Source organism: Bos javanicus, chromosome 17 (genome assembly GCF_032452875.1).
Source record: "Bos javanicus breed banteng chromosome 17, ARS-OSU_banteng_1.0, whole genome shotgun sequence".
NCBI lineage: Eukaryota > Metazoa > Chordata > Mammalia > Artiodactyla > Bovidae > Bos > Bos javanicus.
This window is the reverse complement of record NC_083884.1, coordinates 31,164,544-31,189,788: the sequence shown is the minus strand read 5'-3', so window position 1 is coordinate 31,189,788 and position 25,245 is coordinate 31,164,544. Positions and strand designations below refer to the sequence as shown.

At 38.5% G+C, this 25,245-nt stretch overlaps 1 long non-coding RNA gene across 1 annotated transcript in view; it reads right to left on the bottom strand.

Annotated features, from left to right (window-relative positions):
* The window catches only part of LOC133228633 (uncharacterized), a 751,016-nt gene that overhangs the window by 598,543 nt on the left and 127,228 nt on the right, over positions 1-25,245 (bottom strand). Inside the window, exons 2-3 of the long non-coding RNA XR_009730301.1 lie at positions 7,269-7,327; positions 3,533-3,721 (exon numbers count right to left, since the gene is read on the bottom strand). This is a non-coding gene — a long non-coding RNA (uncharacterized LOC133228633). The remainder of the gene's footprint in view (positions 1-3,532; positions 3,722-7,268; positions 7,328-25,245) is intronic.

Sequence of the window (25,245 nt, the reverse complement as noted above, 5' to 3'; positions counted from 1 at the left end):
AGCTCGTTTTGGAAAAGGCAGAGGAACCAGAGATCTAATTGCCAACATCCACTGGATCATCAAAAAACCAAGAGAGTTCCAGAAAAACATCTATTTCTGCTTTATTGACTATGCCAAAGCCTTTGACTGTGTGGATCACAATAAACTGTGGAAAATTCTGAAAGAGATGGGAATATCAGACCACCTGACCTGCCTCTTGAGAAACCTGTATACAGGTCAGGAAGCAACAGTTAGAACTGGACATGGAACAACAGACTGGTTCCAAATAGGAAAAGGAGTTCGTCAAGGCTGTATATTGTCACCCTGATTATTTAACTTCTATGCAGAGTACATCATGAGAAACGCTGGGCTGGAAGAAGCACAAGCTGGCATCAAGATTGCCGGGAGAAAGATCAATAACCTCAGACACGCAAATGACATTCACCCTTATGGCAGAAAGTGAAGAGGAACTCAAAAGCCTCTTGATGAAAGTGAAAGAGGAGAGTGAAAAAGTTGACTTAAAGCTCAACATTCAGAAAAGTAAGATCATGTTCTCTGGGCCCATCACTTCATGGGAAATAGATGGGGAAACAGTGGAAACCGGGTCAGACTTTTTTGGGGGGGCTCCAAAATTACTGCAGCTGGCGATTGCAGCCATGAAATTAAAAGACGCTTACTCCTTAGAAGGAAAATTATGACCAACCTAGGTAGCATATTAAAAAGTAGAGATATTACTTTGCCAACAAAGGTCCGTCTAGTCAAGGCTATGGTTTTTCTGGTAGTCATGTATGGATGTGAGAATTGGACTATAAAGAAAGCTAAGTGCTGAAGAATTGATGCTTTTGAACTGTGGTGTTGGAGAAGACTCTTGAGAGTCCCTTGGATTGCAAGGATATCTAACCAGTCCATCCTAAAGGAGATCAGTCCTGGGTGTTTACTGGAAAGATTGATGTTGAAGCTGAAACTCCAATACTTTGGCCACCTGATGCAAAGAGCTGACTCATTTGAAAAGACCCTGATGCTGGGAAAGATTGAAGCCAGGAGGAGAAGGGGATTACAGAAGATGAGATGCTTGGATGGCATCACTGACTCGATGGACGTGAGTTTGAATGAACTCTGGGAGTTGGTGATAGACAGGGAGGCCTGGCGTGCTGCGGTTCATGGGGTCACAAAGAGTCAGACATGACTGAGAGACTGAACTGATATTCCAGTAACATTTTTTTTTCAAAGTATGAGCTCCGAAGCTAGCCTGATGAGGTTCAAATTCTGAAACAGTAGGAAAGTTACTTAACACTCAGTTTCTTTTTCTATAAAATGGTGATGACAATGACACTATTTCTTCATGGGTCTATTGTGAGGATTAAAGAATACAAATACTTAAAATGCCTGGACTCCTGCTGGACACAAGGTGAGCTCTTAAGTATTTCCTCTTATAAACATTATTGTTATCAATAAAGTATCCCAACTTAAAAAAAAATCTGAGTAGGTATCAAGCTTCTGAAATACATTGATTGACCATCCTGAAATCAATGGCATCACTGAACAGTCATCAAATGCAGGCTATGCCTTATTTTTAAGGAAAGGTGCCATGAGTTGAAGGTACTAGAAAAACAATCAAGGCATATATTTCAAATTTACCCTTCTTGGTTCATGATTCTTAAATTGTAGCTAATCCACCTAACAATGACATATTATATATCTGCTATTATATCAAGAGTTGTGGATAAAGAGTAACACAGTATAATACATAGTCACTTTCCTCAGTAAATTTTGGTGAGAGAAAAATCTCTATCATAGGAAGGAACTGATGATTAAATTATAGACACCAACTCAAAATGCAATGGGAATTCTGAACAAAGAATACTCAATTTAAAAGAAAGGCTTTAAGAATAAAACAACATTTCGCAAAACTAATACAATATTGTAAAGTTTAAAAATAAAATAAAATTTAAAAAAATAAAATAAAATAAAATTCAATGCATTTGACCTAAAAAAAAAAAAAAAAAGAATAAAACAACAGTTCTTGAGTTAAGCTTTGAAAGATAGGGAAAGATGGACTAAGAAAGGAAGAGGAGCAGGCCTCCAGGGCAGAGAAGAAAACCTGGGCAATCAGCAGTCATGCTGAGATGAGTTTTTATTGGCTGGGAATGAGTGACAGAGTCAAACCTAACACTGAGGGGCCGGGCAGTGTGAGCACACAACCAGCTCCTGTGACTGAGGTTAGTTTTATGTTCCTCCTCATTTCCCTTCAAAATGGAAATGTGTTTTCACTTCATATGAAAGGGAAAGAGATGCTTTGATAGATGACACTCCTAAAGAGACGTCAAGGCTTCATGAAACAACCTTGAATACCATCCAGTTCTCTTGATACCTTGTACCCTGCTTTCTTTTCTTCCTTCATATTAAATTACTAAGGAGATTTGCATGAAAAGAGGAGCTTTGTTTCTCAGAGTTCATCTGCTCCAGTAGCCATTTACTCCTCACTTCATTGTGACTCATCTTCTCAGCAAAGAGAGGGTGAGGACTCACAGTAGAGAATAGCAGCAAGAGCAGACATACTTAGACCATAGACTCTGTTGTCATGTAAATCAGCTCAGAAATAAAAGGGAAGAGAAGTACAGAGAATAGGTTTTAGAAGCAACTAAATAAAATGGTTTCCATGGGGGCTATAGTGGCTCTTTAATATTTATCAGTGTCACTGAGTTCTTTTTGCAACAGTAATTCATCATCAGAAAGCCTATTTCCACGTAGCTTCTTCGGTATTGCTTTCAGCGAGGATACTCCCCTAAAAAAAGCCACTGCCAGTGGCTCTCTTAGTTTCACAATGTTAGATTCATCCTGATGGAGGAGATGAGCAAAACAAAAGAGAAGAGATGCAAAGAGAGACATATTTTTCACAAGGAAAACTTCATTTGAGCTGCGGACCATAATAAGGACCTTCAACATTTAAAATGAAAATTCATTATCACATTAGCCCTACATGTCATGGATTTGTGGGAAGCCACACACATATGGACAAAAAGATAAAGAATGAAATTTGATGTATTTTAACAAAATTCTCCTTGCACAACATGAATTTCATTATATTGAAGTGTGCAGCAAGGAAACATGCACAACAGACTCTAAGAAAATGTTTACTTATCTGTTTTAAAAGTGTTTAATGTGTTATGGTTAAGAGAAGAGTCTTTAAAAGTTGCTGTCAGCAGCCACTCATTTGACTGACAGATTCCTTAACAAAGCTAAAGGAGTGAGTAACCCTGGAAGCAGTGCATGCATGCATGCAGGATCAGTCTTAAGTGAGCCCAGAGTAAATTTCTCCAATGAACTCCTTCTAATGGTAAACAACTCACCAGTGTATAGTGTAAAATCAATCAAACAAACAAACAAACAAAAACCACTAAAGGAATCTAAAAATGATTGAGGGGACAAAGGAAGCTTAGAGGACAGTAATAGACAGTTGCCGGTTATATAAGGCACACTTTGTTTCAGAAACTAGCTCGACTTCTGAGTCAAAGAATCTAGACAAGATGGAAAACAAAGGCCATTATCTTACCTTTAGAGTCAGTGAAAGAGCACTGAGAGGAAACTGAAAGCCAAGAAGAGTTTTTGTTTGCTGTTGCTTTGGTTCCTCTCATCCCCATCACGGCTCACCACCGTATAGCCTAGCACAGTGACTGATGGCATCCCTAGGGGGATGTAGCTTGAAACAGGTTTACACCAACCAGCTGCCTCCCAGAGTCACCTTAAAGTCAAAGAATGGAAAAAATCACTGGAAATCCCTTCAAGGATTCTCTCCTGGGTACTTGAAATCTATGCAGAGAGGTCCATAATTAGAAAATGGTAACGAAGAAAAAGAAGAGCAATGCCAAATGCATCTGAAGCCTAGAATAATTTGCTTCTATATCACCTTTTTTTACTTCTGTTATTAGTTTAGACCTCATAGTCACAAGACAATCAAACATTTTTGTGCCATAAATCCAAAAGAACTAAAACTGAAGCTAGCTTTTCTTCCATCAAATGTGTTTCCCTCCCATGTCCTCTTGCTTGAGAACTGTCACCGTCATCTGCATAATCGCCCAACCAGAAACCCTAAGAGTCATCCCTGCGTGTTCCCTCACACGCAGTTACCAATTCTTCCTCACCCACTGTTCTAGAATCTCTTTTATAATTACCCCCCTAAACTAAGTGCTTCTGCTCTAGTTAAGGCCATTATATATCATCTATACCACTGAAATAAACCCAATAACTTATCTTTTAAACCCCAGATTTATTCCTATCCAATAAATCCTCCACACTGCTTACCAAGGTAGTCATTTCTCCCTACCTGTAGTACACAATGCAAAATCATTCTGATTTAGTACTTATAATACAAGTCACATTCGCCCCCACACATTGTTTCTGCACCAGCCTTGCTAAACTACCGCCTATTCCCTGAGATCACTTGTTCTCTCGTCTCCCTATACTTCACGGTTGGTCCCCTGTCCTCCCCTTGGCCCACCCTATGTGCCCTTCAAGTCTCAGGTGAAGCACGATACGATGCACTCCCTGATACAGAGTCAGGACTCTCTCATCATCTCAGAGAACCTTTGTGTCTGGCACTTCACATTGCTAAAACCAGAAACCACTCAGGCTACAAACAAATGGACATCTGTTGTGAAAACAGGAGCTGGAATGAGGAGGAGGCGCCCCGTGGGAATGCCAGAATACCCATGCAGCCAGGCCTCAGGACGATGGAGCTCAGAGAGAGGAAAGCGCTGAGATCCCAGGGCAGCTCTCATGACTTGTATCAGAAGCAAACATATGTTAAGCCCTTTGCTCATGCCTTGTCATTACTATACCACAGGGTCTTCCAACTTCTGTTCCCATTTTATCCACTGCATGACCTTTTCTATATGTTGAGTTTGAACTATTCAGAAAAAAATAAAGTTAGTTATTCAGTCATGTCTAACTCTGTGACCCTATTGATGGTAACCCACCAGGTTTCTCTATCCAGGGAATTATTCAGACAAGAATACTGGAGTGGGTTTCCATTCCCTTCTCCAGGGGATCTTCCCTACCCAGGGATTGAACCTGGGTCTCCAGCATTGCAGGCTGATTCTTTACTGACTGATTCATCCAGTGTAGGCCCATTTGGAAGAAAAGATTGTATCAATGCAATTAGGCACCATGATCTCCATTGAGGTGTTCTTTCCTACCACCCACCCCAGGAGAACACCGTCCAGCTTATAAGATATGCTATGTGGTGGCAGAGTCAGCTTTGACCAGAGCGGCAAGTCCACTGGTCAGTAGCATGGTAACCATGGTGAAGGACTCATAAAGGGATTGTGAGGGGGCAGCATTCTGAGACCTGGGGTATCCAACACTCTTAGTATATAACTTAGAAGAAATTTATCACATTGTGCTATACTTGCTTGCCTGATTGCATGACTATCTCTGAAAAGACCATGAGTACTTTGTGAAAACCTTCCAGATCCACTGTAAGAACATAGTAGGTACACAATAAATAGTTGTTAGTAAATGAATGAATTAAGGGTACACACAAAAAAATTTATTTCATTAGTAAAACTTTTCCAAGTATCTTATTTTTATATCTCATTTAGCTGAAGCATGTTATCCAAACCTGGCACTGTGAGTCTCCTAGAAAACTCTTGAGTGGAAATTCCCTAAATCATAGACACAAAAACCTCACACCAATAACAGGAGTCCTGGCGCCTAGAAGACAGTGAAATTACATAACAGCAAGACTAAGGCATCTGCGAACGATAGTCTTGATCCTCTATCTATCAGGACACACACAACTCAGGTACTGTACATGAGTAACACAATTTTCCAAGGGTAAAGGGGACCACAAGCTCTGTTCAGTTGTATTCAAAATGCAAGTCTACTTCCTTCCAATAGATCCATTTCTCAGTTGAGATTGATAACATGCTGAGATTAGGAAATCTATGCCTGGAGGTGAGAAACTGGTTGTTCAAGGTCACTCAGATGCCTAATGACAAAGCCAGATTCCTCCTCATCAGACCAATGTTCTTTTCTAGTTCTTGCTTAACATTCCTTAGTACCAAAGGCCCAAACTAAGTTTTAACCTAGTATTTTAATTTAAATGTCTGCCTTAAGGGATTCCCAGATGGTGCTATTAGTAAAGGACCCATCTGCCAATGCAGATGTAAGAGACATGGGTTCGATTCCTGGGTGGGGAAGATTCCCTGCAGGAGGGCATGGCAACCCACTCCAGTATTCTTGCCTGGAGAATCCCAAGGACAGAGGAGCCGACTGGCTACAATCCATAGGGTTGCATAAAGTCAAACACAATTGAAGCAACTTGGCACACATGCACACACTGCCTTAATCATTTACCAGCAGAGTTAAGAGCAAACCTAAGTCTACATAAATAGAGAATTCAGAAAACTATATTTAAGGGGAAACACTCATTTGCATATAACAGAGAAGCAAGGGCAAGCCCAGGGACACAGGGAAGACTAAAGCTCCAGGAAATTCTGTAATTCAGTAACTGATTCTATAAGTCAGTTAACTGATGATTCAGTAAACTGACTTCCAGCATATTGACTAGAGCCAGTACCTAAAGGCAGCTGTATGAACATGCAGAGTTGTGAGCTAACCTAGAAATCTCAAGTAGGCCATTATCTGTTCATATAAAACTATGCATTATATAAAGTAAAATAATTGTTCTTTACTCAACCTAGTTAATGTTTGGTTGTTGTGTAATTTAAAAAATACCAGATACCCAATTAATTTAAGCCCATTGTTTTCCAGGCTTTTAAGTTACAAATTAGCAAATTTCTGCTGTACATACACTTAGCATATCTGTGGTAATTGAGAACAGAACTTGGAGTCTTACTAATAGCAAGCATATGAAGGAGAATATGAAATGTTGATTACATTCAGGGATTAAAACAAGAATGTGTGGTGTGTGAAGTGTTTGGTATTTAAACCAAGAGCTGATGAAGATCAACATCAAAAGAAAATTTAAATTAATTACTATGGATTATGTTTGCAGAATCCAGAGTAAGAGAATAAGGAAATGCAACTGAGAGAAAAAAATGACCAAAACATTGGCCTGCACTCCATTTAAAGTTTATACTTCATTTTTTCACTAATCTTATAGTTACTACCTTCTTAAACCACCAAGTGAAAAGTAAAATTTATACTACTTTTCACTATGTGGGTATACATATGTATTAAGTATGAATACACATGAATGCAAAGGAAAATAATTAGGAAAAAGAAAGAAAATAAATCCAGATTTTATTCCATTCACTCTTACTTACAATGTTTTGGGAAATGTAGTTTCATTCAAAGAATCTCCCTCATTTCTTCAAGGAAGGACCTGCAGTAAAGAAGAGGATTCAGTGATAACCAACCTGGGCACTTTTGTTATTTCTCCTTCATTTTTTCACATAAGGTTATTACTCTCAAAACTCTCTGCCTTTTGGCTGCTGTTGCTGTCATTGTTCTTTCTCTCCTAGAAAGGTCATTTCTAAGAATCACCTATTTTTCTGCTCTCCAACCTACTATTTTATTTATCTCTCAAGAGAATCAGAGGAATTCCGTCACAACAGGAAACACTTAGGATTCTAGGCCTCACACACACTCCTCTCCAGGCTGAAGATGGGATTTCCTTGAATTTTATCCTGGGATTGTCAACAATTTCTGAACCCTGAATCTGCCTTCTCAGAAGTAGCCACTTACCTTCTACTTGCCAAGAGAAAATGATCCACAAATCGTGCCTACTTATACGAAGGTTTCCAGATTAAATACAGGTTTTCATTAAACATGAATTTTAGATAAACAATGAGTACTTTCACAGTATAGCTATATTCCATGCAATATCTGAAATTTATCTGTAATTCAAATTTAATTGGGAAGCCAATTAAATTTGTATTTGGTAAATCTAGCAATTATGACTAGGAGCTCTCCCTCCTTTTGAGAGATTCTATTTCATTTTCTCCTCTAGGCTTTTCTCACTCTTGAGGGACAATTCAGCATTATGTTCCTTATTGTTTTATATTCCTTTTAAGGGATTTTCTATGCCAGATACAAAAGTATGTTCATGACTATATATGAGCATTCATGCATAGTCAGGAAAGTTTAATGTTGATAAACACAATGCTGCTGCTAAGTCGCTTCAGTCGTGTCCGACTCTGTGCGACCCCGCAGACGGCAGCCCACCAGGCTCCTCTGTCCCTGGGATTCTCCAGGCAAGAATACTGGAGTGGGTTGCCATTTCCTTCTTCAACACATGCATGCTTGCATGCTAAGTCACTTCAGTCGTGTTCAACTCTGTGTGACCCTATGGACAGCAGCCCACCAGGCTCCTCTGTCCATGGGATTCTCCATGCAAGAATACTGGAGTGGGCTGCCATCTCCTTCTCCTGATAACCACAATAACACAAGGATAAAGTATAAGTCTATTGCCAAGCCTCCCTCAAGGATTTTGATAATTTTCCACGTCATCCAACAGAAATCCAAAATGGTCCTTTATTCTCTAATTTGTGCCAACATGACTCAAGGTGGTTTTGAGAAAGCCTATTTTGGTAACGCTTACTGTGTAATCTGACCTGGTAGCCAGATCCAAACATACAGTTGCCAACTAGTAAATAGAAATTGTCCAGATTTTGACTTGGCATAGAAAAGTCCCAAACTAAATACTCTGTTATAACATTTGACCTATCTAAAACTGTACACATTGTTTGTGTCAACACTTTAAGTATAGGAAAGAAGAGAAGCCAATAATTTCTGTCTCTCTCCATCTTTATTTTTCCCTTATGCTTTCTCCATTTGCACTGAAGCTAAAAGAACAGTGAAATTCAGACATAAAATTCTATGCACATATACACACACATTTTGACTTTTAACACATTTCGACTTTTAAGATAAAGAATATACACATATATATGTTAGAAAGTACACATTAAAATGCCAGTTCATCCAAAATAATTGGTAGATCGTGGATTCTACTAGTGAATGTATGGGTCAAAGTTATTTCCTAAAAAACAAATTCTTTTTCTCAGTTACCCTGATGACATATCCTGAAAGCCAGAAGCCCAAATAGCTTAGATTAGATATAATGCTTGCTTTTTCCTTCTTCTACAAACCCTAGATACTTCAAGAGGATGATTCCTGTGGTGTAGTTGCTTCCATAGCTAGGCTTACAATGGCCAGAATTGTAGGGATGTTATTCATGAAAGAAAGGAATGGTGAGCTTCTATTTTCTCCTAAAGTAAAATACCTAAGCACCTAATATGTAGAGAGGATGCTCTTGTGTCCCAGAGTGTCCCAGAGAGGGAGGTCCTTTAAGACTTTGGGATGTTCATTTTATGAGATTTAATCTATTTTTTATGGCAGTAATGACTAAGAGAATACTATCCATATATACAAAGAATATAAATATCAGGCCACAAACTCAAGCATGTGAGAAATAATCAACACTTTTATAAAGCAACTTAAGTTACATTCAAGCTGTCATCCCCATGAGCCAGTGGGAAACTTATGGTCCATAACAAAATTTAAAGATTCTCTAGGGAGCACTAAGGGGTTGGAAAGCTGAGGTTAACTACAGTATCTCTTCAGCAAAACTAGCAAACAAATTAGCACCAAGATGCTTAGTGATCCTCTCAGCCTGGTCTTTCCATGTCTATCAACAGTCTGATGATTTCTACCATGCTTGGAAAGTTCTTGCAAGGTTTCCTATGGCCTTGCCAACCTAGATGCCCCATGAAGCCTCTGGTTTCTAAGATCTAGCCATATGCTGCCAAAAAATCAGGGCAGGTCTACTGTGTTTTTGGGGCCACATATTTTCCCTCTCTCCTCCTCTAAGAAAATATTAAAGATAGATCAGAGGGAATTCATTTCTGTCTCATGATTCTTTAAGATAATTATTTCATAATCAGTAACTGCCATTCATTTAAGCCCTTTACATGTTCAGACTGGACAGTTTGCCCTGCCACAGGCCTCCCTGAGTTAGGTATTACACATCTATCCACTGCTTACAGGAAATGTGGAGTAATGGGATGAGGAGAGGGGAAATGCAGAGGGAAAAACTCACAGAATAATAACTGAAAATATCAAGAACCAGATGTCTAAGTTCAAGCTCAACTAAGAGATCCTTGTTTTAAAAGACAGAAGAGAAGCCATTAGTGGTCTAAACTCAAAACTTTCATTTCTATGTCATTTTAAGATGTTTGACCTCAAAACACTTCACTGCAGAGAACATTTTTGAAGAGTCATTGGTTGACCGAAAGATAAGTTTGGAGAACACACAAGAATAGGATGTCTATGTTATTTTCATAAGGTGATAACATTAAAACATAAAATAAAAAATATAAAAATACAGTGGGACATAATACATCAAAATTAAATGTAGAACTGACTGCTATTGTAGGTACTGGCAAGTAGAATGGGCATTTTATTTTCTCTTAAGAATGGAAACAATGGTCAATATGAAAGAAGTACCTCATTCTTTAAATTCTGACAGATTTACAAACCAGAATTCCAGAAAAATATCCACTTCTGTTTCACTGACTATACTAAAGCCTTTGATTGTGTGGATCATAAAAAACTGGAAAACTCTTAAAGAGATGGGAATACCAGACTATCATACCTGTCTCCTAAGAAACCTGTATGCGGGTCAAGAAGCAACAGTTAGAACCTTATATACAAGGAACAACTGGCTGATTCAAAATTGAGAAAGAGGTATGACAAGGCTGTATGTTGTCACCCTGTTTATTTAACTTATATGCAGAGCACATTATGCAAAATGCTAGGCTGAATGAGTTACAAGCTGGAATCAAGGCTGCCAAGAGAAATATCAACAACCTCAGATATGCAGATTATACCATCCTAATGGTAGAAAGTGAAGAGGAATTAAAGAGCCTCTTGATGGAAGTGAAAGAGGAGATTTAAAAAGCTGGCTTAAAACTCAATATTAAAAAAACTAAGAATCATGGCATCCAGTCCCATCACTTCATTGTGAATAGAAGGGTTTAAAGTGGTGGCTCAGACGGTAAAGCATCTGCCTGCAATGTGGGAGACCTGGGTTCGATCCCTGGGTCGGGAAGATCCTCTGGAGAAGGAAATGGCAACCAACTCCAGTATTCTTGCCTGGAAAATCTCATGGATGGAGGGGTCGCAAAGAGTCAGACGCGACTGACCAACTTCACTTCACTTCACTTCAAGCGGAAGCAGTGACAGATTTTATTTTTTAGGCTCCAAAATCACTGTGGACTGTGGCTGCACCCATGAAATTAGAAGACAATTGCTTCTTGGCAGGAAAGTTATGACAAACCTAGACAGTATATTAAAAAGCAAAGATATCACTCTGTTGACAAAGGTCCATATATTCAAGGCTGTAGTCTTTGCAGTAGTCATGTATGGATATGAGAGTTGGACCATAAAGAAGACAGAGGGCTGAAGAATTGATGCCTTCAAACTGTGGTGCTGTAGAAGACTCTTGAAATTCCCTTGGACAGAAAGGAGATCAAACCAATCAATTCTAAGGGAAATCTACTGTGAATATTCATTGGAAGGACTGATGCTGAAGGTGAAACTCCAATACTTTGGTGACCTGATGCAAAGAGCCAACTCACTGAAGAGACCCTGATGTTGGGAAAGACTGAAAGCAGAAGGAGAAGAGGGTGACAGAAGATGAGATGGTTGGATGGCATCACCAATTCAGTGGACATGAACTTGGGCAAACTCCAGGAGATGGTGAGAGACAGGGAGGCCTGGTGTGCTGCAGTCCATGGAGTTACAAAGAGTTAGACATGGCTTGGCAACTGAACACACACACGCATGCACACACACACACACACACACAGATTTACAAACCAATAAACATCACATGGATGATCTTTTCAGTACACGCACTCTGCTGAATTTTTATTCCAAGAGGTAAAGCTCTTTTGAATCTAATAACAAAGCAGATCAAGTTTGGGCAGGATAAAGTTGTAGATTTTTGAAGTGTGGTTTTACACTTACATGAAAACAGAGAAGAGGACCCCACTTTACAAATAGCTTTAGTTTGGCTACCCATGACCAGAATTTTCCAAAGAGTAGTTCCAGGAGACACACTTGCAGAGGGAGAAATGTGGCCAAGTAGCCCTGTGCAGGTGGACAGCAGGCTCAGAGAAGGCTTCCAACTAGCCCTGAAGGACAACCTAGTGCAATATACCAACCCAGAGACCAGATTCTCAGACCACCTAGCAAAGGGAACATTTCAAAGGCAAACTCCCCTGAGATACGTTGCTGAAATTAACAACAACCTGTTTTTGCCTAAGCTTCAGACACACCAGAAAACAAAAGGATGAGATTAAATTCCATATAACGGGTAGGAAGAAAAAAAAATGACAAAGAAGGAACTCAAAAGAATGAAGAATAAAAAAAAGAAACATTTCATGAACCTCATTTAGGATAAAGAGGGAGCCCAAGAGAAGAAGGATAGAGCTGTATAGAAAGAACTGTTTCAGTCTCAACAATGCAGCCCTGGCAGCAGAAAGCTCAAAATGACCTCATGGGCCTCTCAGATTACTCTGTGATTCAAAAGTCATGTGTGCCTGGTGTGTGTCCACCAAGGCTGGAGGACACGTGATGGGACAATCCAGCAAGGCATTGCCTCGTACCACATGTGAGTAAGGCAGAGAATGCTTGAAGATAATGAATGTCTATTTTTTAAATGTGAGATTTACTGGACTTCTAATCCTACTTTGGAAGTCTGCTTCTTTATTCATACCAGCATGTTTATTTTAACTTTTGGTATATTCTAGAAAAATGATAACATTCCAAAGAAATACAGAAAGAAAAGGCTAAGTCAGAAGAGTTTCTGTTCATTTGCTGAAGCTTCTAGAGAGGGAAGTGGGCACAGAGTTAGTGATTAATGTGGGCAAATAACACCTGATTGGCATAAAGTGGGTTTTTTTTCCCCCGAATAATGTCAAGACGCTTTTTGTACTGTACAACTCCACAGGGCAATCTGACATTTTCTTAGCGGCCTGCAGGTTAACTGACTTTCTCCTTAGTCACAGGAAAGTAGGATCAAGTAGGTGCTATGCTCAGCCTTTCTGTATAACCAACCCTCTACACACCTATAGTGGCATTCTACCACTCTTCCTGGATCCGGCTTTATCTCCCTCCAAACCTTTCTTCACATTGCAACCAGAGTGTTCTTTCAAAAATGCAAACCTAATAAATGCCAAAGGCATGATCATGAAAAGGATAATTGATAAGCGGGACTTTATTAAAATTTAAAACTCTGTTCTGCAAAAAAGATATTGCTGGAAAAAAAAGAGAGAGAGAAGACAAGACACAGACTGGGAAAAAATATTTTGCAAAAGACACTTGATAAAGACTATTATCCTAAATAACTCTTACCTCAAAAGGGACTCTTAAAACTCAACAAAAATAAAAAAACCTGACCTAAACACAGAAAAAAATTCTGAAAAGGACCTCACCAAAGAAGATAGATGGAAAATAAGCATATAAAAAGATGTTCAACAGCATCTGGCATAAGGGAAAAGCTAACTAAAACAACAATGAGATACCACCACACCACTACTAGGATGACCAAAACCCATAGCCAGGACAACACCAAATGCTGGGGAGGATGTGAAGTAAGAACACTCATTCACTGCTAGTGAGAATACAGAATTGTACAAACACTTCAGTTTCTTATGAAACTAAACATCTTAGCATATAATCCAGCTCCTTGGTACTCCTCCAAAGAAGTTGAAAATGGGTCCACACAAAAACCTACACATGGATGGTCATAGCAGCTTTAGTCATAACTGCCCAAACTTGGAAGCAATCAAGATGTCTTTCAGGTGAATGGATAAGTAAACTGTGGTATATTCAGACATTGGAATATTCTTGCGTTTTAAAAAGAAATGAGCTATCAAGCCACGGGAAGACATGAGAAAACTTTAAATGCATATCAACAAAAGAAAGAGAACAATCTGAAAATTGCATGAATACTATATGAATACTATATATTCTATATGAATACAACTACATGACATTCTGGAAAAGGCAAAACTATACATATAGTAAAAATATCAGTAGCTTTCAGGGCTAGAGGTGGGGAAAAGAAGAACAGGTAGAATGGAGAGAATTTTTAGGGCAGTAAAAACACTCTGTAGGACACCATAATATTGAATACATGTCATTAGAGAAAGAAAGTGAAAGTGAAAATCCCTCAGTCATGTCTGACTCTTTGCAACCCCATGGACTACACAGTCCCTGGAATTCTCCAGGCCAGAATACTGGAGTGGGTAGCCTTTCCCTTATCCAGGGGATCTTTCCAACCCAGGGATTGAACCCAGATATCCCACATTGCAGGTAGATTCTTTACTAGCTGAGACACAAAGGAAGCCCATGTCATTATATGTTAGTCCAAACCCATAGAATGCACAACACCTAGAGTGAATCTCGATGTGAACTATGGACTTAGGTTGGTTATAATTTGTTAATGGACTAGTGTTCACCTCCCTATCATCATTCATGATCCTCCCATACCTTGGAGCTTTATGGACTGTTCAAGGTTAACTTGACCCTTCACTTCTCTTCCAAGCTTTCACTACACTCTTCTCTGAATATTTACAGCATGTTTGCTTAATTTGACACAGTATTACATTAGGGTTTTGCAATAACATTTATTATTATAACTTCTTATCTTGATTGGAAACTACTTAGAGAGAGTCCATGAAGCCTCATGCTTCTGTAACCCAACCACTGCCAGCACAATGCTGGGTAGCCCATGACTGATTGATTTTACAAGAAATCTTTCCAGAGGTGATTCAGCTCTTATCATGTCACATCCCAAGGGACACAGCTTTTAAAATCACAGGCTAACCTTTCACTCTCTAAAAAATATGTTTCATTTTACTCTACACTTTCCATGTGAATTTCCCTGAGTTCAAAAGAGAGGACATATCCAGCATGCTGGACTTTCAGGGGTTTCTTGTGAGCAAAACTTTTCTGGATTTTAAGCACCATAGTATATCTTGCCTAGAGCTCAAATAATAGAAAAAAGAGAAGACACAATACTGTTAAGGAATCTGACAAAATTCTACATATGCCAGCTGTGAAAATAATGCATGTGTCTTCTAAATGGTAGATCTCTGAGCACACTCCTTGGAATGATGCTGGATTATTATGATAATATAGTTTCACAACAGGCTCAAATATATCTGAAGTGTTAATCCTATAGATTTTTAAAAATATAAAGTCACATTTCTCTAGCTCTCATCAACAATGGTAATGTAGTTTCCAAATGATTATCTCCATAAGAATTATTCTGATTGATGAGTATTTTAAATTTCCTCTTTTTTTTTTTTCCTCCAACATTAAATAGGCTAACAGTTCAAAACTTCAAGTATCTGGCTGTCATTATTTGGACCTTGAGTACCACTATACTAAAGGAGATTCATGTTACTGTTACCCACTTGAATGGTGTGTGTGTAACACATACATATATATTTATACATATATATAAAAAATAACCAAGTATTTATCTACAACACACTGATTATCCAAGAAATTTCCTAGATAAGAACAAGACCACCAAGAAAATTAACAACAGCAACAGCTATTTTTGAGCACCCCAATGTTCAGACATTTTAAGTGAAAACTTTTTAATCCTCACAGATATGCAAGAAAGTAGAGATATTACTCTCCTCAATTTTACTGTCAAGAAGACAGATTCAGAGAGTTGAAATAGGAAAGAAAGGAGTCAGAATTTGAATATTCAAAAATAGTACTCTTTCTACCACAGGAAGCATGTAACTGACAGCTCTTGAAAATGCAGAAAGCTTGTAAAGGCAGAGTGGGATAAGTGAGGGCTTTACTTTCAGTCCCCAAACTTCAACATAATGTATTGATTGAACATGTCACAATATAGGTTGCAATTACATAAAGGAAGCTGAAGTTGACTTACTATAAAAATTTTTCTCTTGTTATCACAATAATAATTAACATTTTATAACAACTGTCAGAAGCTATGCAGAAACAATGTAGGATGCATTTAGCATAACAATTTGGTTTTGTTCTTCTTATTTTAAACTTGTTATTAACCGGTTATATCTGATCTTCCCTGTGGGAAGACTCAACGTCTCCACCCTATGGGAAGAAAACGTCTCCACCCTACTGACCTTCAGAGTAGCTATGTTATTTCCTATGGCAATGAAATCTGACCAGAATCATCATTTCTTGCTTTTTTGGCTGCAAGCTTTGAGAATCATCATATGCTTTGTCGTCCTCACTTTCCTCTTTAGCCATGACAACACCAGTGTTCTTGGCTGTAGCTGCCCCATTAGCCTGGGTCCTGAGTTAGTCACAACCAACCCTCAGTGGACACACTGCATGAGCCACACACAAGCCTCTGTGGTTATAAGTCACTGAGACATTGTGACTGTTTGTTGTCACATTATAAACTAGTCCATTTTAACAGACTGTTGTTGTTGCTGTTCAATTGCTAAGTATTGCGACCTCATGGACTGCAGCACGCCAGGCTTCCCTGTCCTTCACCATCTCCCAGAGTTTGCTAAAATTCATGTCCATAGTCAGTGATGCTATCCAAACATTTCATCCTCCGTCATCCCCTTCTCCTTCTGCCCTCAATCTTTCCCAGCATCAGGGTCTTTTTCAATAAGCCAGCTCTTTGCATCAGGTGACCAAAGTATTGGAGCTTCAACATCTGTCCTTCCAATGAATATTCAAGGTTGATTTCTTTTACATACATCTTTTAACTACTCTTTCTACCAATTCCCATTGTATTTGGTCTCTGTTGCAATAATAATAGCGATCAACTCCAAAACTCAGTAGCTTGTAACAAAAAGCTCTCATTTCTTCTTCATGGGGCTGAAGGTCTCTTGAAGCTCTCTGTTCTTAGTCAGGGTATATATGGACCACACCCTCATATATCCATCATAAATGGTGGGATATGGAAAGGATAACTGCAATAAGCATCACCATTTCAAAAGGGAAAGAATGAAAGGCAATAGCAGTTACTGGTCTAGAGCTACTCTAAATCACTCTGGACAGAATGGTCTACCATGGGATAGAAAATGTCTCTCAATTAGGCCAAGTTCTGTTTCTTAGGAGAAACTTCCCAGTCCATTTTTCTCCTTGACTACTAGCTCCATTCTTTCAGATATTCTTCCTGTTCCATGGCGATATATAAAGAAAACATTGGAGAAAATGCCATCAATGGTTGATAAGTCTCTTTTTCCACCTGTTTTATGTTTGTAGAAAGCTAGAGGATCAAACCCCTTCAGGGATAACAGCCTTGTTGTGGAGAAGGGTCTTGCATAACTAATGAAGCTATGAGGTATGTCATGCAGGGTCAACCAAGACAGATGGGTCATGGGTCAAGGGCAGACTTCTGAGAAAATGTGGTCCACTGGAGAAGGGATTGGCAAACCACACCAGTATTCTTGCCATGAGAACCTCATTAACATGAATAGTGTGAAAAGACAAAAGATACGACATCAGAATGAGGCCCCCAGGTCAGAAGGTGCCCTATATGTTCCTGGAAAAGACAGGATGCTAATTACTAATAGCTCCAGAAGGAACAAAGAGTCTGGGACAAAACAGAAACAACACTCAGTTGTGGATGTGTCTGGCATTGAAAGTAAAGTCCAACGCTGTAAAGAACAATATTGCATAGGAACCTAGAATGTTGGGCCCATGAATCAAGGTAACTTGGATGTGATCAAGAAGCAGATGGCAAAAGTGAATGTAGACATTTTAAAAATCAGTGAACTACAATGGTTCACAAATAGCTGAGCAAAGAAGAGAAGCTAAAGGCAAAGGAGAAAAGGAAAGACAAACACATTTGAATGGAGAGTTCCAAAGAACAGCATGGATAGATAAGAAAGCCTTCCTCTGTGATCAATGAAAAGAAATAGAGGAAAACAATAAAATGGGAAAGACTAGGGATCTCTTCAAGAAAGTTAGAGATACCAAGGGAATATTTTATGCAAGATGGGCAAAATAAAGGACAGAAATGGTATGGACCTAACAGAAGCAGAAGATATTAAGAAGAGGTGACAGGAATACACAGAAGAACAATACAAAAAAGATCTTCATGACCCAGATAACCACAATGATGTGATCACTCACCTAGAGCCAGACATCCTGGACTGTGAAGTGGATCTTAGGAAGCATCAGTAGGAACATAGGTAGAGGAGGTGAAGGAATTCCAGTTGAGCTATTTCAAATCCTGAAAGATGATGGTGTTAAGGTGCTTCACTCAATATGACAGCAAATTTGGAAAACTCATCAGTGGCCACAGGACTGGAAAAGGTCAGTTTTCATTCCAGTCCCAAAGAAAGGCAATGCCAGAGAATGTTCAAACTACTGCACAATTATACTCATCTCACATGCTAGCAAAGTAATGCTCAAAATTCTCCAAGGCAGGTTTCAACAGTATGTGAACTATGAACTTCCAGATGTTTAAGCTGGATTTAGAAAAGGCAGAGAAACCAGAGATCAAATTGCCAACATCCGATGGATCATCAAAAAAGCACAGGAGTTCCCTAAAAACGTCTACTTCTGCTTTCTAGACTAGGCCAAAGCCTTTAACTGTGTGGGTCACAATAAATTGTAGAATTCTTAATGAGATGAGAATACCAGACCACCCGACCTACCTCTTGAGAGATCTATATGCAGGTAAAGAAGCAACAGTTAGACCTGGACATGGAACAACAGAGTGCTTCCAAAATGGGAAAGGAGTACCCCAAGGCTGTATATCATCACCCTGCTTATTTAACTTATATGCAGATTACATCATACAAAATGCCAAGCTGGTTGAAGCACAAGCTGGAATCAAGATTGCTGGGAGAAATATCAATAACCTCAGATACGCAGATGACACTACTCTTATGGCAGAAAGCAAAGAACTAAAGAGCCTCTTGATGAAAGTGAAAGAGGAGAGTGAAAAAGTTGACTTAAAACTCAACATTCAGAAAACTAAGATCATGGCATCCGATCCCATCACTTCATGGCAAATAGATGGGGAAACAATGGAAACCATGAGAGACTTCATTTTGGGGGGCCCCAAAGTCACTGTAGTTGATGACTGCAGCCATGAAATTAAAAGATGCTTGCTCCTTGGAAGAAAAGCTATGAGCAACCTAGACAGCATATTAAAAAGCAGAGACATTACTTTGCCAACAAAGGTCCGTCTAGTCAAAGTTATAGTTTTTCCAGTAGTCATGTATGGGTGTGAGAGTTGGACAATAAAGAAAGCTGAGCACTGAAGAATTGATGCTTTTGAACTGTGGTGTTGGAGAAGACTCTTGAGAGTCCCTTGGACTGCAAGGAGATCCACAAGTCCACCCTAAGTGAAACCAGTCCTGAATATTCATTGGAAGGACTGATGCTGAAGTTGAAACGCCAATACGTTGGCCACATGAAAATTGGAGATATCAACATTTCATGCAAGGATAGGCACAATAATGGAGAGAAATGGTAAGCACCTAACGGAGGCAGAGGAGATTAAGAAGAGGTGGCAATAATACACAGAAGAACTATAAAAAAAAAAAAAAAATGTCTTAATGACTGGAATAACCACAATGGCGTGGTCAGTCATAAGAGCCAGACATCCTGGAGCATGAAGTCAAGTCTGCTTTAGGAAGCATTACTATAAACAAAGCTAGTGAAGGTGACAGAATTCCAGCTGAACTATTTCAAATCCTAAAATATGATGCTGTTAAAGTGCTGCACTCAATACATCAGAACATTTGGAAAACTCAGCAGTGGCCACAAGACTGGAAAAAGTGAGTTTTCATCCTATTCAAAGAAGGGCAATACCAAAGAAAGTTCAAACTACTGGACAATTGTACTCATTTTGCAGGATAGTAAGATTACACTCAAAAATCCTTCAAGCCAGGCTTCAACAGTACATGAACTGAGAATTTCCAGATGTGCAAGCCAGGTTTAAAAAATGCAGAGGAACCATAGTTCAAATTGCCAACATTCATTAGACCATAGAGAAAGCAAGCAAATTTCAGAAAAATATCTAATTCTGCTTAACTGACTGTGCTAAAGCCTTTGACTGTGTGGATCACAACAAACTGTGGAAAATTCTTACAGAGATGTGAATACCAGACCACCTTACCTGTCTCCTGAGAAACCTACATGTGGGTCAATAAGAAATTGTCAGAATCAGACATGAAACAAACTGGTTCAAAATTGGGAAAGGAATAGGACAAAGCTGTTTATTGTCACCCTGTTCATTTAATGTACATGCAAAGTACATCATGCAAAATGCCGGGCTGGATGAATCACAAGCTAGATCAAGATTGCTGGGAAAAATATTAACAACCTCAGAGATACAGATGATACCACTGTAATGGCAGAAGGCAAAGAGGAACTAAGGAGCCTCTTGATGAAGGTGAAAGAGTGAAAAAGCTGGCTTAAAACTCAGCACTCAAAAAACTAAGATCATAGAAAATGGTCCCATTACTTCATGGCAAATAGAAAGCAAAAAGCGGAAACAGTAACAGATTTTACTTTCTTGGGCTCCAAAATCACTGCAGATGGTGACTGTAGTCGTGAAATTAATTGACCTGCTTCTTGGAAGTAAAACTATGACAAACCAAGACAACATATTAAAAAGCAAAGGCATCACTTTGCAGGTAAAGATCTGTATAGTCAAGGCTATGGTTTTCCCAGTAGTCATGTACAGATGTGACAGCTGGACCTCAAAGAACGTTGTTCACTGAAGAATTGATGTTTTTGAACTGTGTTGCTGGAGAATCCCCTGCACAGAAAGATCAAACCAGTCAATCCTAAAGGAAATTAATATCCATTGAGTATTCATTGGAAGGACTGATGCTGAAGCTGAAGTTCCAATACTTTGGCCACCTGATGTGAACAGTCAACTCACTGGAAAAGACCCTGATGCTGGGAAAGACTGAAGGCAGGAGGAGAAGGGGATGACAAAGGATGAGATGGTTGGATGGCAAAACTGACTCAATGGACATAAGTTTGAGTAAGCTCCAAGAGTTGGCGATGCACAGGGAAGCCTGGCGTGTTGTAGTCCATGGGTCACAAAGCATCAGACACGAGTTAGTGACTGACCACCCTCCCTGGTAGCTCAGTTGGTAAAGAATCTACCTGCTGTGCAGGAAACCTGCATTCAATACCTAGGTCGGGAAATTCCCCTGGAAAAGAAATGGCAAACCACTCCAGTATCCTTGACTGGAAAATTCCATGGACAGAGGAGCCTGGAGAGCTTCAGTCCATGGGGTCACTGAGTCAGGCACAACAGAATAACTAATACCCACACACAACACAGAGGATCAAAAGGTCTTTTTTAAGTATTAAACTGTCACTCTCTCTTTTAATGATGATACTTTGTAGCTTCCTAAAAAAACTTTTTTGGTCTGTTGATATTTACATATCAGACTATACTCAACTCTATCTGGCAAAATCCTTTTTGAGATATGATTATCTCTAGACTCCACAAAGGCAGTGTGTGTCATTTCATATAGACGTGAGTGGTGTATTCAGAGGGAAGGAAACAGCTGAGGAACTCAAAAGAAGGTAACAACGTTTAAGTCATATATATCAAATAACCCAATCTCTTTTTTAAAACTAACCTGAAGCCTTATCTTTTAGCAGAAGAATGCAATCTTTTAACATGATTATAACTTTATTATTGTGATTATGACTGTATCTTTTAATATTTTGGTCTTATTTCTTATATCTTATTTTATTTCTTTTATTAAACCATGTCTCTGGTTGCTTCTCATGTACCTTTCTTGCTATCGTAGAATTAAGTTTTCTCATTTCATTCTTTTCCTTGACTTGAGAGATACACATATGGTGATCAGTCTTCCAATATTTCTCCTTATATTTGTAACATGAATGTTCAAACATCCTATCAAGGAATAGCTCCTAAAACACTTCCTGAAAAACAGTATGTGTCAAATAAATTCTTGCTTAAGTAATTACAACTACAATTTTAACATTATACAATCAATTTATTATTATTTATCATCATTATTTCTTCTATTTCACATCTTTCTCTTACTTTTTTTTCTTTTACCTCACTTCAACAAACCCCTTTAGTACTTCTTTTAGAATGTTTCTGTGGTGAACATTCTGAGCCTTTGTAAACCTTGAAAAATTATATAAATTTCAAGTTCCTATCCCTATAAAATGTAAATTCATTTAAGGATCTACAGAATTATGGATCTAAAATAAATTAAAGATATTCTTTCAATTCCATCTAGTCTCCAATGTGGACAATGAGAAGTCTACTGTTAATCTGATTTCCATTTCTCATTAGAGTGATTCTGAATTACTCTCTGAATCTTTAGAAATATATCTTTTTCCTTAGTTTTGAACTTTTACCACAATGTATCTATTTGCATATGGCTCCTTTTTCATTCACCTAGCTCAGCATTCACAGACCAACTGAAGGCTCATGTCTATCTTGATCTCTGGAAATTTTTTTCTATCATTGCTTTATTTTTCATTCTCAGACACATCGATAACTGATATTTAAACTTCAGCTTATTTCAACTTTTCTTCCATAGATCCATTTATTTGTTATTTTATGCTATATTTATATAGCATATAAACAATAAAATAGAGAATTATTTTTGCTTAATCTTGCAGCTCATTAATTCATGCCTGAGTTATTTAGATCTGCTATTAAATTTATTCAATTATTTTTCAATTATATTGTTTTTTTATCACCAAGATATCTTGTTTCATGGATGAGATATGGTCTCTTATTCCATTGGGAATATTATTTACACTTATTTCAAAGCCTTTACCTGTGTGCTTCACTGGCTTTCTTTTTTCAGGTGTTATATTCATTCAGTTCATTGTCATTAATGCCTGATAACTTTCAGCTATAAGCTTATGATTGCATATTTACTGTGGTCTTCCCACTCTGGGAAAGGACTAGGACAAACCACCTAACCAAGGAGTACTAGCAAATCATTTTACAGGAGAACAGGCTTTCTATGCTACCTGAGTATCACAAACCATCAAGGGCCAGCCCTCCTCTGACCCAAATCCTTATGCACACTATGCCAAAGAAAAAATATCAGGCTTGGAACTCTGGAGTCAGTTGTGGAGCAATTCACCAGCTTGTGTCAGTTTCACGCTTCAACTAACTGCTTTGATTTTTCTCAGAGACATCTCTGAGATCCAGTGTTCTTAAAGTGAAGAAATTACCTAGACTCCTCCTCATATATTTTGCCCTGCCCTCTTGTGTACTTGAAGGGCTATAGTTTCCTTAGTCAACTGATTTCATATGTTTGATTATAGTCATTCTCTATTTTATAATGTTACTATAGACTTATTATTTTAAAATATCTAGTTTCTCTGTTTAAGGATTTGAGATGGGAGGAAAAATAGAAGCATGTGTTCATTTTTCCATCTTGATCCAATCTCCTCTGCAGTCTCATATAGTTTACACTATTAGTATATTCATTTTATTAATTGTCTTTAACAGATTGTACTAAGATAAACTTTAGATCCACCCAGGTCAAACTAACACAAATTATGAATCAGTACAGTTTAAATGGATGAGGTTTTACTGTTGATTATTGAGGCTTTGTCTATACAACACCCAAACAAAACTGTCAACTCGAGGGAAAAACAAAATCAGTTCAGCTGATTTTAAGACACAATGCTTTGATTTCAAATAGTTGTGATGGTGCCATGTAGACACAGACAGAGTTGTATTTGACCTATGAAGTAACTGGAGCAATTAGACATTATGTGATGTTGTTCAGATAACACAGCCAAGTAGCCATTTGGTCAAGAATAGCCTCCAGTGAGTACTTGCCCTCTGAAAATTCTTTTGGATTTCTTTTTCAGTTCATTCAATCAATTTATGGCTTTGTCGGGAGAGCCAAGAAAATGCATCATGCACCACCGTGAACTAAGAACATTCAGTTCACGTACCCTCCAGCTCCTGCCCTAACAAGCAGCAGTAACACCATAGCAGAAATTATCTCCGATCACATTAATTCTCCTTAATACGTAACATGTGGCCAGGCAATGTGACCCTTCCAAAGCTGTGTTTTCTAGAACACTGTGCTTATTAAACTCCTCTCTAAGAACATACTATGAATAATCAACGACAATCTGCTTCTCATCCTCCCTTAAAAAATGTTCAAAATGTAGAATCCCATCTTAGCCAGAAACGCCTCTCCATCTTTTAAGCTATTATACAAAGAAGAGATTTAGTGATCATATCTTCAGTTTTGATGCTAAAAAGCAAGAAACTACTCGAAAAATAATGCTTCTGGTCTCGCAGTGGACATTTGCACTTTCAAACCTCAGGCCAATGGCAGAATCTCAGCATGGACAGAAAGGGAATATCTTCGGAGTCAATTAGATACGTCAGAATTTTTGATGAAAAGAAGCAATTCCTTCAATAACAAGGGCTGTTCTTTTTCTTTCAAATAACAGCAGGAAAGCAATTCGTTTCACAGAGAATCTGGCCATATTGCTGTCATACCCACAAAAATCTATCATCATCCAGTATCCAAAGAAGAGTGCTTCTTCCTCCCCAAATACTAAAATGATGTGTGGATTCCATTTACAGAGGTTTTCAAATTAGAGATGATTTCTTCAGAGGGAATATAGGAAGGATTTCGGCATGCAAGAGAGCACATTTCAGAGAAATGAGACAGATCTATACCACGTGGGAAGAGATTTTGGCACTAATAGCATCAAGCTTGCTTGCTATAGAGGGGCTTGTTGCTACCCAACAGGATAGCAAAGCCAGGGGAAAACGTCAGAATGCTGTTCCATGGACACTTTTTAAAAAATGCCCATATACTGAAACTTTAATCAAGTCTTATAGCCTAATTTTCTCATTTGTATCCCTGTGTGGCAATAAAAAACATGTGTGAACTAAACCTCTTTTTTTGTACATATCAGCAGTATGAGTTTGCCCAGACACATGCTCCGATTTGAAATTATTTTCCTTTTGTGAATGAACAACACCAGCCTGATTGGAAACCCATTTACTTTTAGTGTTAAACCCACTGGGGAGGGACCGTGTCTAATTGAGTGGGGAACCACACCCTCTGTATTGACATACAGTACAAGAAAAAGAAAGGAAAATGTGAACCAGATCCTCCCGGCACCAAAGTTACTCCCTCATAAAAGTTAAGCAACTTGAAAGTTCAGTACTACAAACATGTTTTCCACTGACTATCGGACCTATTAGAAAAATGCCAAGCTTTAAAAGTATTTATATTTTCGTAAGTGTTAAGG